Below are 16,322 nucleotides of genomic sequence, written 5' to 3' on the forward strand. Positions count from 1 at the left end.
CACTGGACTAAGAGTCTGGAAGGCCCCAAGTTACTCAGGGAGAAGTCACTTCCTCTGTCTGGCCTTCACTTCCTGCTGCAATGGAAGTGAAGTGATGCAATAGTCAGAGGCTCTCCCATCCTTCCCTGGGCAATCCCAACCTCAAGCGCACAGAAGCCACTAAGAAGAGAATTCAGCAAACTCTGTCCCAGCTCACCTTCCCTGTGCCTGGCCTTGGCCATGGGCTGTGTGCAAGCTCTGTGCCTATATCTTCAGTTCTCCCTTCTTCAAACTCCATGTCACACTTGGGACGAGTGGTTGCCAGTATTTTGTGCAGACACTTCTCAGTACAGAGTCTATTCCCTTTGTGGTGAACACCCTGTTTTGTGTTCTTCCTTGATTTCTTTCAGGTCTCAGCTGAGAAGTCACTTCCTGCAGGAAGGCTGCCCAGGCTCCCAAATCCCAACTAGACATCTGCCCTGGTACCTACAGCTCCCTGCAATATTTTTTTCTGACAAAACACATCTTTTCCAGTGTTTACTGTAACTATCTGATCATATGCCACAGTCTCCAGAACAGTGCCATCCAACAGCACCCTCTGTAATGATGCAGGGGATGGACAGACTTGTAGGTACCGTCCAATAATACCATCTGCAATGGTGCAGGGGATGGACAGACTTGTAGGCCCATGTGGTAGTCAGAAACTGAAGACCAGACAGGAGAAATGACTTCTAAGTGAATTTAGTTAGGGGTTCCTGACTCCCAGTCTAGTACTCTTTTCTACACCATACCCTCTTCCTCATGGCACTGACTACTCTTCAAGGGCAGCTGTCATCCTGGCTATACATCACAATGAAAGGTGCCTAATACTATTAAGGAACTGAATTAGTGTGTGTGTGTGTGTGTGTGTGTGTGTGTGTAGGACATGAGCATATATGTGTACATGTGTGTGTGTGTGTGTGTGTGTGTGTGTGTGTGTGTAGGACATGAGCCTATGTGTGTACATGTATGTGGAGCCCAGCAGTGAACCTCAGGTGTTACTCCTTAGGTGACAACCATCTTGTGTTTTATGACAGGTTCTCTCACTGCCTCAGGCTCATCAGTTTAGCTAGACTGGCTGACCCACAGATCCCAGACATCCTGTCTCTGCCTCCCCAGCACTGGGCTGTGTGTGTACTACACCAGACTTTTAAATTTGGGTGCTGGGGCTCAAAATCAGTGAGCACTTTACCCACTGAGCTATTTCCTCATCTCCTCAATTATTGCTTTTATTTAAGTTTAGTTAATTTACATTTGATCCACCATATGTGGATAATGGTCACTCAATTGGATAGGACAGTCCTGAACTAGGGATAATCAAGAAAGCCTCTCTTACCCAGGTGGCCTCTTCCTATCTCCTCAGACATTTTTGAGGCAGGTAGTGAATGGCAGTGGGTAACTTTATGTATGTAGTCAGTGGTTTACAAGGGATGTCTGCAAAGCATCTTTTGGCTTCTGGTACAGTTGCAGAAAGCAGACAGAGCAAGACTCAGTTTCCCACTTTGCAGTGGGTGTGACAGTGAGTGAGATGGGGGTGGGTGACACGTGCATGTGTGAGCAGTCATTGTTGTGACAAAAGACTGACAAACAGCATCTTAGAGGAGGGGTTTATGTTGGCTCCCAGTTTGAGGTGACACAGTCCACTCTGGTAGGAAGGCCTGGCAGTGTGGGAGTGGCTCCAAGTTGTAGTGGCAAGTGCATTCGGCAGCTTGCTCACATCTAGTGGATCAGGAAGAGCAGAGAAAGCAGAAAACAGTGCTTGAACAACCCTCTCCTGATCCCCCACTTTTCATTCAGTCTGGACAGTGCTGTCCACATTCAAGGTGGGTCTCCCTCTTTTGGAAAACCTCTCTGGAAAAGGCCTTACTGGCACACCCCAGGTGTATCTCCTCGAGACTTCTAAATCCAGTGAAGTTGATCATAGAGAATAACCATCACACAAGGCTCAGGAGGAAGTGTCGTGTTCAGACTGCAGCTGGCAGGTTCAGAATGGGCCAAGGGTTTCCAAGTGTGGCTGGACATCCAAGTGAGACTCAGCAAGACTCAGCATCTGGGGAAGAATGAGAAACTTTTCCTCCTCTGGAGAGGATGCTTGGGAGCAGATGAGGCAGGAACAAGGCAGGAGGATGTGAGCAGGATGCCTGGAGATTTTCCCCAAGGCCACGCACATTGGAATCCCCTACTTTGGACAAAAGAGGAAACATATATCTCCAGGCTATCCCAGCAGGGCAGCCCAGGTGGCCTGTGCCCTTGTATCTGCCTTTGCTTGATTCCCAGCCCAGCTCAGGAGCCAGCAGGCTCTCAGCTCTTCTCCAGAGCCCCCTCCCCTTCCTGGAATCTACCACAAGTGACAGGCAGCCTGGGGAGCAACAGGTGGAGGCTGGCAAAGGGCCCTCTGCTCTGCCAGAGGGCGAGATGGGGCCTCAGCTCAGCCTTGTGGGGCTGCCTGGTGGCTGGCTTCTCCATCATGGGGGAATTCCCCTCCTGCCTCAGAGTCAGCTCCGCCCAGCCCTCCTTCCTGCAGAAGCTCAGAAAGCCCAGCAGCCTTCACAGGGACACAGGGAGGCATGGCCGCACTCACTGGGCACATCTTCAGATCATCTCGTGCATTCTCGGATGAGTGACCTGGGCTGAAGGTAGGTGTGACAAGGTAGATTCCAGGAGCATCACACGGTAATGCCAAGGCCACCAGACCTTCCCAGCTGTGTGTCAGTAACTGCTTGGCCTCCTCTTCTCTGCCAGCTGGGGTCTTTTGCTCACCAACCTAGCTTGGTGGGCCCACCTAGGGCCTTGAATTCTATGCCTTTGTTCTTTTCTGAGCCTCCTTTGCCCTCTGACCTCTGTCTCTCTCCCTCGTACTTGTTCTGACCAATCTTCTCTCCGAATGTCTGCAACTTTTTCAAAGGAAAGAAAAGAGAGACTTTCTCTTTTTCTGTACTATCCCTCTCTCTGAAGGATGAGGGAGACTTTTCTCTTTCTTGTTCCCATATTTTCTGTGTGTGAGAGGACATGTTTGCATTTGTGTCAGGCTCCCAGGAGCAGGTACATATATCGGTCCATGGGAGTGTTTATGTTTGTGGATGGTCTGGGTGTCTGTCTGTCTCTGTGTGAATGTGAATTTTGAGGGGGATGGTGTGGGATGAGCTGGGCAGTTTGGAATTCTAAACCCAAACAAGGAACGTAGGTGGAAACCCATCTTGCTCCCTGGGGGACACAATAGCTGTTGAGCCCCTCCTCAGCACTGGAATGAAGGAGCCCCTCCCCTGTCTCCATACTTCTTTGCTCTGAGGCCCACTGGCTCCTTCTGAGGGTGAACCTTTCACCGAGAACTTGAGGCCCTGGGAGTGGGGCCAAGGGCTGGCAGATGGTGGGGACTTCTTTTTTAATCATAAGCAGTCCAGTTTTTCCGAAGCTGGTCAGAGGGCCAGCCTAGGGAAGTCCCTGGCTGGGGGAGGTAAGGGCCAGAGGCTGGATCTGACTTTTGACAGTGACCTCTGGACTGCAGAATGAGGGAGGAATGTGGCAAGATTCTAGAAGACATGAGAAGGTATGGGGTAGATTGAGAGAGAAATGCTCTTGGGGCCTGGTAGGGCTTCCCAGGATTGGGAAATGTTCTGGTCCTATGGGTCTGCCTCCCATAGGGACTAATCTCTTCCCACTTCCAGGAAGATGATGAGGAGCAAGCTAGGATCCCAGTTTGGAGCCAGCTTGATACTCTGACCTGGAGTCAGGCGGGCCAGAGGGAGAGAAGCCAGAGGAGAGACCCAGGACTCCTCGAGACCGTGGGAGGGGCCTGGCAGGACCAGTGTATGAGGAGCTGGGAATTTCCCTGGTGTCATTGTCCTAGAAACCAGAGAATAACAAGCAGGTTAGGGACACAGGAGAAAGAGCCGGGGAGGAGAAAGAGGAGGATAAGGCTGGCGAAGAAGCCAGCAGCTGTGGCCAGAGGCCACCTCCTCAGACAGCTCTCAGTGAGATCCAGGCAAAGTGAACCCCAGCAGTAGGCCTGAGATCCCCTGAGAGAGGAAGATCCACACTCCCTTCTGCCCCAGACCACAGTGACCATGCTTCTTAACACGAGGCTCATTTCTCTCTGTGTGTGCCACAAACTGGCCCTGCTGTTGTCCCCATAGCCTTGCTTAGAAGATAGGTTACAGACCAGGAGTGAGTGTCAGGGCCAGAATCAAAGTCCAGACTTCAGGAGGTGGGAGGTGTCCTGGGAAGAGGGCAAGTTGTGAATGCAAAGGCTTTCCTTCCTCTTGAGAAGATGACTGGGGGATGAAGAGATGGCTCAGGGGGTTAAGGAGCTTGTTGCTAAGTCTGACAACCGAGTTTAACCCCTGGGACTCAAGTAGTAAGAGATACAGGATTCCTACATACGGTCTTCTGAGCTCCATTACATGTGCTGTGACATGTGCTAGGGAGACATACACACATGATACACACTTGTAATAAATAAATAAATAAATAAAAATAAATGTAAAAGATGATGTATGAACACAGAAAAAAAAAAAAAAACTGTGGCCTTCATAGCCTAGGAAGGTAGGTAGAATTAAAAATGCCTTTTTAGGCTGAGGGGAGCTGAAACTACAGACTCAGTTCATTTAGTGCCATTTTTGTTGTTGTTGTTATTTGTGTATGATTTGATGAGGAGGGGTTGTTTTGAGACAGAGTCTCATGTAGTCCAGGCTGGCTCTGGATTCTTGGTCCTGCTACTTCTGCCTCTGTAGAACTGAAGATTGGGACAGTCATCCAGCTGAACTGCCATCTTTTCCTTTTCTTTCTTCTTTCTTCTGGATGGGTCTCATGTATTCCAGGCTAGCCCCAAATTCCCTATGGAACTGAGCCTGACCTTGAGTTTCTGATCCTCTAGCCTCCACCCATTGACTGTGGGGATTACAAATGTGTGCCATCACAGGCTGTTCTCTGAGGTACTAGAGATCGAATCCGGGTCTTGAGTAGGGTGGGCCAGCACCCTCTGTAATCATCACCAGCACTCAAATCCCATTTCAGTCAGGGTCACATGTTTGACATTCCTTATCTCTGTTAACCATCACCCAAATCTCTCTTTCTGATAATCACACACCCAAGAGCAGAAAGTACCTAGATCCACACAGGGTTTTGTGTTCCGAGGTTGCCTCAGGCTGAGAGTCCAGGAAGAGATCCAGGATTGCTAAGTGCTCCCACCCCCACCTCTCAGGTCCTCTCTCCCCCAGCCCAGGCTCCTTATCTTCCATTCTAAGACAATAAGGCTCATACTTCTTTGATTCAAAATTCTATTTCCAGCCTGGGAATGAACCTTAGCTCAGTAGGCAGAGGGTAGCTTATCACACACGAAGCTAAGTCCCCAGGAGAGTTGAAAGGAGATGTGGGGCTACATCCCAGAACTCAGGACAGGGAGTCATGAAAACCAGAAGTTGAATGTCTTCCTCAGTGACTTTGAGGCCAACCTGGGCTACATGAAACCCTGGCTCAAAAAAGTAAAGAAGGGGTGACAGAATAGCTCAGTCAGTAAAGTGGAGGACTTGAGTTTGACCTCCAGAGCCCACATAAGAAAAAGCCAATTGCAGTGATCCACACTTTAGTCCCAGCACATGGGTGGAGGATTAGGGGGAGTGGAGATAGAGATGAGTGAATCCCCAGGGCTTGCTGGCACCAGCCTAGTCTAATTGGTGAGCCAAAGGTCCTAGCAAGAAACCTTGTCTCAAAATACAAGGCTACTGAGTAATGACACTCAGGTTGACCTCTGGCCCACACACACCTGTGTGCTGCCCCACATACATATGCATACTCGAGTACACACACACACACAGAGGCAAACAGCTGTGCTTTTCATCAGTTGGGGTGTGTATCAAAAGAGAGATGCATGGGAGCCCAGGCACTGGCATCAGTATTAACCTAAAATTCAGGGTCATACCTGCCAGAAAATAACTAGACTTGCACTGGCCCTAAGAGCAGCTCCATCCACAAACAGAAGTCATCTTTCTTCCCTCTTGCTCATATTTCAATAGCAAGTTTCATTATTTATTTTGAATAAGACTGGGGGTTTGATAATTTCTGAAGACCATTTTGAGACTGGCATTCTGAGTTCTGTGTCCTGTTAGCTGGTGAGATGTGGTGATTCGATGCATAAGAGCCTGACCTGGCTCTATATGAACTTCTGAGAACATCCATCTACCCGATCTTCACAGACTGGATGGGAGATGAATTGTGTACAAGTGCAGGCCTAGCACACACTCCACGTTCTCCCTCTCCCTCTCTCTTTGTGTGTATTGTTCTGATTGTATGCCCATATGTGTGGGTGGATACACACGTGCCTAGAGTCCAAAAGAGGACATCATGTACCCTGATTTATCATGGTCTGCCTTCTTCCTTTGAAACAGGGTCTCTTACTGAACCTGGAGCTAGGCCAGTTAAGCCACAGCAATCCTCCTGCCTCCACCCTCCCCACCCCAACAACATACACACAGTTACACCTGGCTTTTTATGAGTGCTGCTGTATTCACACCAGGCCCTCACTCTTCTGCAGCAAGGGTTCTTCCACTCCAGTCCTTTCTCCGCCCCTTCATGTTATCTTTTAAATGCTTTAATAGCACAGCCTCCACTTCCTCCTTCTGCCACGTGATTAGGCACTGTCTTTTCAAGGTATGTTTTTAGAAGTGTGCCCTTGGCTCCTCTGGAGCCTCCCTAGTAGAGGTGGTAGAGGAGGGAGTGGCAGAAAGAATGGGAGGCTGTCTGCTTCAACACAAAGCAAAACAAAACCCAGGCAATGTGGCTCTCCTCCCGGGTGGGGCCTTTTTAAGGGTGCTTGTTGACACTCTAGAGGAGTAAGTGGTTGCCACCTACTTGAGTCACCCAGGCTCCCAACTTGGAAACTCCCTTCCAGGCTACAGGGTGACAGAGGATGGCAGGCTAGGGCCACCTGCCTCTCACCAGATCCATGTCCCAAATCTAGGGGATGGAATCAGAGAAGGCAACGTTGCTGGGTTTAGCAGTGAGGTCTAGCGATTCATGTAACCCACATCTGGCATTTTTCAGATGCCTACTGTGTTCTGAGGATCTGTCTATATCATATTCGTCTTCACAAACACTTGAGGGGGAGTTATACTTTTTTTTGTTGTTTGTTTGTTTTTGTTTTTTTTTTTTTTTTTTGAGACAGGGTTTCTCTGTATAGCCCTGGCTGTCCTGGCACTCACTTTGTAGACCAGGCTGACCTCGAACTCAGAAATCCGCCTGCCTCTGCCTCCCGAGTGCTGGGATTAAAGGCGTGCGCCACCACGCCCGGCCCCGGGGGAGTTATACTTATCCTCATTTTTTTTTTTCAGAGCTTCTGTAACTGAGAAAGATGCGGAGGTAAAACTTGATTGAGTTCCCTTAGCATGCAAGCTGGAAGCCCTGCCTTCACTCTCCTGTGTTACAGAAACGGGGCAGTGGTGGCGCATGTCTGTAATCCCAGCACATGGGAGGTAGGGGCAGGAAAGTTAAGAGTTCAAAGTCAACCTAAATAGAAAGTTTGAGGCCAGGGAAGGAGAGGGAGAGAGAGAGAGAGAGAGAGAGAGAGAGAGAGAGAGAGAGAGAGAGAGAGAGAGAGAGAGAGCAATCGAGAGAGAGAGAGCAATCGAGAGAGAGCAATCCTGACTTCTGATAAAAGGTAGACAGGACCGGGAACCAAGGACCTGTGTTCTGGTTTTGGTTGTGTCAATGTGTGTGGCCTTGAGCAATGCTTAGGTTTCCGCCATCTCAGATGGCACAGTGTTCTGGAGTGAAACCAAGTCTTACAGGGGCAAGAAGGGTAATGACCTCGAATGGATGAATGCATGACTGGAACTGATAAGAAAGTTCTGGATGTGATGCCAGCCTGGTCTACAAAGAGAGTTCCAGGACAGCCAGGGATACACAGAAAAACCCTGTCTTGAAAAAAAAAAAACCAAAACAACAACAACTTATCATCAAGTGAGATGTCCTCACTTGAAGCTCAGGCAGGAGGATGGAGGTCTAGACCAGTTTGGGCTACATGGTGAGGCCCCTCACCCACCCACCTCAAGAGAATCATCCACTTGTAGCAATCAATTTTCTCCTCCTTTCTTGTGGGTCCCAGGGATTGAACTCAGGTCCTCAGGTTGATCACCAAGCACCTTTACCTAACTCTGCCTCATCTCACTGGGCCCTAGGTAATGTTTTAATGTGGTGGTGTGGTCCTCTTGCCTCTGCCTCCTGAGTGCCAGGGTTAAAGGCTACAGAGAAATCAAGGGCATTTGGGAGAATGAGATGCCCAACTTTCTGAGGTCAAATATCTTATAAAACAGTATGTAATCAGAATGGAAAATATTGGAGACTTTTTTTTTTAAAGGAAATCTCAGTGCTGGGTAGTGGATTAAGCGAAGAGCTGGAAGAAGATTAGGAAGTGAAAATTCCAGGAAGAGGTGAATTGGGAAGTGTGGGGAAGAGAGACTGAGAGACACAGAACTTTGGCGAGTTGAGGGGAGGGACCAAGGACCCACTTCCTCCTGCAGCCTGCCGTGAGGGTGATTGTTCAGCCTCTCTTGCTGTGCCTGGTCTTCCTCCAATCAGGGTTAAGGTATATGCACACGTCTTTCCATAATGTGATCTAGAATGTTGTTTTGAAAATCTGCCAGCTCCTTCGAGGTAACTGGGACACAGGTGGCACTGAACAGAGGGTCCCTGGGGAAGACATATACTTACGTAGGTCCCTATTCACATCCCAGTTGATAGTCTCTCTATGTAAAATGAGGGCATGTATGAAATAGTACCCTAGATCCTCATTGCCAGTCCTTAAAATGGAAGACCTGTCAGCGTTTTCAACAATTTCACTGACAGGAAAAGTTTCAGTCTTCCTCCTAAAAACGTACTGTCCTCCCTGTTTAAAGAGCTGGCCTTTATTCCAAGGTCAAGGCTTTCCAACTTTCAAAATCATGTGTGTTCACGTTTGTGGAACCCAGAGGTCAATGTTAGGTGGATTTCTTTCTTACCCAGAGGTCAATGTTAGGTGGATTTCTTTCTTTCTTTCTTTCTTTCTTTTTTTTTTTTTTTTTTTTTTTTTTTTTTTTCCGAGACAGGGTTTCTCTGTATAGCCGTGGCTGTCCTGGAACTCACTCTGTAGACCAGGCTGGCCTTGAATTCAGAAATCTGCCTGCCTCTGCCTCCCAAGTGCTGGGATTAAAGGCGTGCACCACCACGCCCGGCTAGGTGGATTTCTTAAATGCTTTCCACTATACTTCGTGAGCCAGGGTCAATCTCTCTCTCTCTCTCTCTCTCTCTCTCTCTCTCTCTCTCACACACACACACACACACACACACACACACACACGCATGTGTGCAAGACGTGTGTGTGTGTACGTGTGTGTGTGTGTGTGTATGAATCTTTCTGGTGGGATGGGGTGGCTGGGTGTGGGGGTGGGACAGCAGGTCCTGCAGCTGGGAACTAAAACAGAGCCGGCTCTTGCTTCGCTGCGGACGCTCAGTGCTGTCTCGCTGGGAGGTCCTCACCTTGCCCGGAGGCCCCCTAGGTTTGAGCCCTCAGTCGCTCCACCCAGAGGAGCCACTGCGGCTGTTTACCTCGCAGACCCCGCCCCGGCGCCCAGCGCGCAGCGCTATTGGACAGATGGTACATCGGTCTCCGGGGACTTTCCCAGGGGCGTGGCGTGGCCCTGGCATTTCCTGGTACCGACCGGAGCTTAGATTCCGCGAGTCTGGCCCTGGCCCCGAAGCTCTCGTCCTAGGGTGAGCGGAGCCGCTGCGGGGGATGGGCGGACGGGAGGAGACCGGGGCCTGCGCGGGGCGCGTGGCCTAGTAGCTGGAGTCGCGGCACAGTGAGTTGTCGCCATCGCCAGGCTTGGGGGACTCCCGGCCGGAGGAGCCAGACAGGCGCGCATGCGCACCTCCTGCGGCGCTAGCTAGGGACGGGCTTGCTGACTTCAATGAGCAAAGTTTTGGGTAGCGGTGTGCAGACGTCGAAATGACGAAAATCATCACCAAGCCCACGCTTATTGGTCGATTTCCAAATAGTCTTGTTTTGAGACAAGGTTTCTCTGTGGAACACTGCTTCGCTATATAGAGCAGGTTGATCTCGAACTCACAGAGACCCTACTGCTTTAGCATCCCGAGTGCGAGGGTAAAGAGCGTGTAGCCAAATGCTGATCTAATCCATCTGTGACATTCATTCTAAGCATGACCGTTACTTTTTGTTTGTTTGTTTGTTTGTTTGTTTTTCAAGACAGGGTTTTTCTGTATAGCCCTGGCTGTCCTGGAACTAACTTTGTAGACCAGGCTGGCCTCGAACTCAGAAATCCGCCTGCCTCTGCCTCCCGAGTGCTGGGATTAAAGGCGTGCGCCACCACGCCCGGCTTACTTTTTTTTTTTTTTCAAATTATATTTGTTTATTGTTTGCAAGTAATAAGGTTGCCGACAGCTTGCCTGGTTGCTTCCACCTGTGGGTTCACGGAATCGAACTCAGGTCCTCGGGCTCAGTGGCCAGCGTCTTTACTGGCCATCTGGCCAGCCTTTCTCCATGAATGTTACTTTATATTTTCACCTCTCAAGTGAGGAAACCCAGGTATTGGGGATTGGTCTGGTGCTGTGTATACAAATGCTAAAATCTGAACCCCAAGATCTGGTTATTTCCCAGACTTGTGTTAACCTTGCTCTCCAATTTAAAGCTATTGGTTGAATAAAAGTGGCAACAGATAATTACTGGTTCAAAGAGAGGTAGGCGCACCTTCAGGGGTCGCAGGTAGGGACCTAGACGAGAAGAGGAGGAAAAGAGAAAGCAGGAGGTCTCCATTAGACATGATGGACCGGGAGCATGTGTCAAGTAAAATGCCCCTGAAGGACAGACTGATGGAGCAGAAATAAGCTGAGACTCAAAACAACAAGTACTTGAGGAGTGCAGCTGGGAATTAGCCTGTCTAGCTTTAGACAAATAGATCAGGGGCTAATTCGACCAATAATTGTGCTGAAGCTGATTGGATACATCTGTTTAATCTTAAATTATTCAGTCTTAATTATTGGGGGCTGGTCGGGTCAAATTAAGAACTAATAGAGTTTTTGATAACATTTAAAGCAACACCAAGCAACTTGCAGATTGGAATCACATAACTAGTGAATTGCAAAGTCAGGATTCCAACCTGGTAGTTGGCTGCAAAGCCCCCTGTTCCATCCCCACTAAGCTTGTTTTGCAAGGGGCATTAGTGCACACGGGTGATGGGTAGATACAGTGAGTTTCTGGGAATAATTTAGGAGTGGTTCTTTTTTCTACTTTGGGCTGTGTTTAACAGCCGTGCACCGTGGGACGGTTCTATGTCTGTGTGAGATCACGTGTGTGGAAGTGGATTGTGCTGTGCCTGTATTCATCTTGTACCCGGCAGTGGGTGGGAATTTGGTGCTGTCTCTGAGGAACTGTTTTGGTAAAGGGGAGGGAGGGACTTTCGTGGATGAAGCAAAAGTCTCTGCAGCAGCCGTCCCCACGCCCTTGCTGAATGGCAGTGTGGGAACCATGTGGATTCCCGATGCATCATTTTGATTTCACAGTCAGTCAGAGTGGGATTTGATCAGCTCTTACTCACGGTGCCAACAATGAGGGGTGTGGTAGAGGGGAATTCACACTTGTGAGTGGACCGTCGGAGGAGGACTCACAGAATTGTTTTTTGGTCCTTGAGGGAGGACATTGTGTTGGGAGAGTGGAATATTCACACTAGCTAAGCAGGCTCAGCGTTCCTTTTTATCTAGTAAACGGCCTGTAAAACTCACGCATAGTGATAATTCTAGGAACCTTACGGTGAGAAGTTATGGATTCTGACCTTTAAAACTGCTCTTCATGTTGTGGTGACTCCTAACCATAAATTTTGTTTGTTTGTTTGTTTTTGGTTTTTTGAGACAGGGTTTCTCTGTGTAGCCCTGGCTGTCCTGAAACTCACTATGTAGACCAGGCTGGCCTGGAACTCAGAAATCCGCCTGCCTCTGTCTCCCTTCCAAGTGCTGGGATTAAAGGTGTGTGCCACCACTGCCTAGCCTGAAAAGTTTTTTAAATGTGTAGTTTTTACATTCAGAAATTACTCTTTTGCGGGTTGTTTTTTTTTTTTTTTTGAGACTGAGTTTCTTAGTCCAGGCTGACCTTAACCCTGCAGCTGTCTGTGCCTACTGGCACTACAGGGGTGTTCCACCATGCCTGGTGTCCTTTATTCTTTCTGACCTGATAGTGTCTCATATTTTAGCTGGACCCTCTGTCCGATTTCAGTTTTACATGTATTCATTTGTACTTGGAGGTGAGCGTGTGCCAGGGTGTCCGTGCCCGAGTGGAAGTCAGAGGACCACTCTCACTAGTTGTCTTTTTCCTTCTATCATACCAGTTTCTGGACTTGAACTCAGGTTGTTGTGACAAACACCTCTACTCTCTGAGCTATCTGGCCAGTTCTAAATTGTTATTTTGTTTTATTTTGTAATAGGGTTCTTTATAGCCCAGGCTGGCCTTCAAAACTTCTGATCCTCCTGCATCAGTTTGAGTGCTGGCATTAGAGGCATGCACCACTATGCCTGGTTTATAGGGTACTGGGGGGTTGAACCCAGAGCTTCATTTATGCTAGGCAAGCCCTGTACCAAGTAAAGTACACCCCTAGTTCCAAGGGCCATGTTCTGCTGCTGGCTTAGTCATGACTGTGTCCTGGGAAAATAGTTAGGTGTTAGTCCTCTGTGGACACATTTAATCTTGACCCTCTGGGAGCAACAGATGGGAGCATTCAGTATTTTTATTTATCTGGTCATGTTGTCCCCTCCACGTGGGTGACCTACGGGTGTGGGTGCCTGTCCCTGGATGCCCGTAGCAGCTCCCTTGGGGCCCCAGGAAGCCATGGGTCTGACTCATTCCTTCACCCCCAGTGCTGTGTCTCTGGCCCGGATGTCCCGGCTGGGTCAGACGGACCTGGTTTGAGTATGGTGGTGCTCTGAAGGGTTATTTGTGTGCCCCCGTCCCCTGGGTGCTGGCTCCCTTCTGTGCCCACTGTGATTTGGCAGGCCCTGCTACCTGCTTTTTCCCAGCCGTGTGTGTTCTCAGCCTGTTCTCACGCTGAGCCCTTATGCCTGCCATCCCAAATGCCCTGACTGGTTTCTAGCCCTTCCCATGGCTGCTTTTCCCTTATCTGTCAAGTCTCAGCTCAAATGTCACCTCCTGAGAGGGGGCCTTCCCTGCTCTTCCTATGCAAAAACACACCCCTCTCACTTTCTGTCATGCTACTACTTTGTTCATTCATTTATCATGATCTAAAGTAGATTTATTTGTGAGCCAAGTATGGTGATGCAGGCACTTACTCCCTGCACTCAGGAGACAGAGGAAGGCAGATCTCTCTGACTTCAAGGCCCGCCTGATCTCCAATCGTGAGTTCTAGGATGGATCGCAGGAGGAAGTGTTTCAGCTGCCTTCAGCTGGGTGGTGGTCAGGCTGTATCTGTATGTGAGAGCTTGTTTTTGCCTTCCAGGGCTCCTCTTGGCTGGGAGCTCTTCCTGACAGTTATCAGGAGCCAGGGGACAGGCTAGCCACCGTGGATGTGGCTTGGGTATAAGGTCATTCAGGAGCACCTGATTGATTACGAGGGATTTCCAGAAGTAAGTGATGTGGGCCCTGGAGAGATGGAAGGTACAGAGTAAGACCTAGGCCTTTTAGGGGGCTGGATGGACACAGCAGATAGTGTGTAAGGTTGTGCTTAGTTGGGGAGCTGTTAACTGGGCTGGGCAAGACCCCCCAAAGATCCCAGGCATGGGAATGTCTGGACACTCAGATGGCTGGGCTGCAGCCGAGCTGGTGGGTTTCAGTGCTAACCGTGAGGCTAGAACTGTCTTCTATACCCCTGTGACTGACAGCTACTAGTGCGGACCAGGTAGGTTCTGCACACAGCTCCAAGGGATGGCAGTGTCACCCCTCAGCATTGTGGGAGATCTGTCTGCATACTGGCTGAGGCTGTTAGAGTCTTAGTCCCAGGCGGCAAGTGACCCCACTTCCCAGGCCTCTGGATAACTCACCTCAAACCCTTTCCTGACCTGTGTTCTGTGCCAAGCCCTCTCTGCGTTGGTCCTTTGCTCTGTCCCAGATGTTGGGTGTAGGGTATGGCTCAGTTAGTGGAGTGCTTACCTACCATGAGTGAACTTGGGTTCTAGTCCCAGTATCACATAAGTCAGGTGTGTTGGGGAACACCTATGATCCCAGCACTAAGAAGGTGGTGACGGGAGCCAGAAGTTCATGATCGCTCTTTGCTAATGTTTTGAGTTTAGGGCCAGCCCCTGTCTCAAAAATCCAAACTAAATGAATTCTTCAAATGGTAAAACCCAGCCATTGGAAACCCCCCCCCCCCCACTTGTCCATTCATTGGGTGGTCTCCATTGACTCCAGCTGGGCCAGGCCTTTCTGTGCCCTCTGTTGATAGCTCTGGCTTGCCCCCTCTGCTCCCTGTCTACCTTGAACCCAGGAGGGGTGTCATGTCTCCAGCTATAGACAGACCTAGGCAGCCACCAGGCTGTTGGAGGAAATTAGTTCTCTGTGTTCTTCCCGTGACCTCCACAGAATGATCACACCGGAGACTGGAAAGGGTGACTGCTGAGGACTGTCTGTGTTCTTTCTGATGGCTGTCCCTGAAGGGCTGGCTACCGTTCCCTCACTAACCTTGTCTCCAGGCTATTCCCTGAGCCCTGGGGCACTTTGTCTGCTAAGCACAAGGGTGGACACAACAAGACCTCAGCCTTGGCAGGCAAGTGGGGATGAGGGAGTGCTGGCTCTGGGGCCCAGTCACTGGACCCTGAGATTATTCTTGTAGGATGGAGGAGGCCCTGATTCAAGGGCCTGTAGTTCCCTCTGCCCTGAACTTCACCTGGCTAGCCTTGGCTCACTGCCAGTCACTGTTTTTTGAGACAGGCTCTCTCTTCCTGGCCTAGGACTCACCAGTTAGGCTACACTGGCTGGTTAGTCAGTTCTGGGAATTTCCCTGCGTCCACCGCCTCAGCTCTTGGATTATAGAGTGTCCCCAGGCTGGCCTTGCATTCATGCTGGAACTGCAGGTGTGAGCCACTATGTTTGGCTTCTGGCTTTTTAAATTTATTATTACATTTATTGTGTATCTGTGTGAAGGTCAGGGGACAACTTATAAAGGAATGGGTTCTCTCCTATCATATGGGGTCCTGATGTCAAACTCCAGTTGTCAGTTTAGGGAACAAGCACCCCCTTCAGCCACCTCATTACTCCCCCGACCCCTGCCCCGCCATCTCTAAATGTGTGTTCCGGGGCTCAAACGTAGGCTTTTGTGCTCGTGTGGTAAGCTCTTTACTGACTGAGCTATTTCCCCAGTGTTCTCTTGTATTTCTCCAACTTTAATGTGAATGTGAGCATTCCTGACCAGTGTGTAACTTTGTTTTGGATGCTGTCAGTGTGTTCTGAGATGTCACACTGTCCAGTTCTAACATGACTTGCATATGAAAGCGTCATCCACGTCTGTACCTGCTTTATTCCCTGAGACATCTCCACAGTGTATCGACTCATTCCCCGCTTTGGGGGATCATTCGCTGCCCTTTGAGATGAGCATCTGAGAATCTTCCTGACTTAGCCTTACTCTTTCTAGCCCCTTTGTAGCCACTGTGGCTCCAGCTTGGGTTTCACAGTAAGGTTCACAGACAGCTCTTTGGCTCCTGTTTGGTTCACAGAGTCAGGCTTGACTCTGTAAAATTCTCTTCCCACCATATTTGGTATAAGGAGAGTTCTCAAAACCTAGCATCTTCCCCTGAGAGGGGAGTTACAGGGTTGCATAAAATACTGTGGCACACCCTTAATCCCAGCTCTTGGGAGGCAGGGGCAGGCAGATTTCTGAGTTTGAAGCCAGCCTGGTCTACAGAGTGAGTTCCAGGACAGCCAGGGCTATACAGAGAAACTGTCTTGAAAAACCAAAGAGAAAGAAAGAAAAAGTAAAAGAAAAAGAAAAAGAGGGAGGAAGTTAGTTGTGGCATTTGGGCTCTGAGAGATAGGCTACCCTCTTGTCCTTCCTCTTGTCCTGACGTTGGCCTCTCAGCTGATGGTCAAGGCCACCCTGGCTCAGTGATGCCTAGTGTCAGTTCTGGGCTTTAGCTGAGAGGAGGAATGTGGGTATGAAGGACAGTGGGTGTGGTAGATAGACTGCCAATCAACCCTTTGAGGCCTGCTGGTGACAGGAGCTTTGGGACTGTGAAGTGATACTGTGATTTAAGCCCCACTTTGATCCTGGAGGACTAGTCTTGGGTTAGGCCTTGCCCTCTGGACTTGGCTTTCTGGGTGCCGG

The 16,322-nt window shown here is 49.5% G+C and overlaps 1 protein-coding gene across 5 annotated transcripts in view; it reads left to right on the top strand.

The window, feature by feature from the left end:
• The first annotated feature begins 2,547 nt into the window (after positions 1-2,547).
• Positions 2,548-16,322, top strand: part of Tnip1 (TNFAIP3 interacting protein 1) — a 52,176-nt gene continuing 38,401 nt past the window's right edge. The window contains exon 1 of one of the 5 annotated variants that reach the window (XM_085830010.1): positions 2,548-2,654. The gene's annotated coding sequence lies outside the window, so the exon portion shown is untranslated. Of the gene's footprint in view, positions 2,655-9,634; positions 9,760-16,322 lie in introns of those variants that run through there. The other 4 variants (XM_021175682.3, XM_085830007.1, XM_085830008.1 and 1 more) reach the window with 4 other exon arrangements.

Source organism: Mus caroli, unplaced genomic scaffold, assembly GCF_978045245.1.
Source record: "Mus caroli unplaced genomic scaffold, Mus_caroli_1 scaffold_13, whole genome shotgun sequence".
Taxonomy (NCBI): Eukaryota; Metazoa; Chordata; class Mammalia; order Rodentia; family Muridae; genus Mus; species Mus caroli.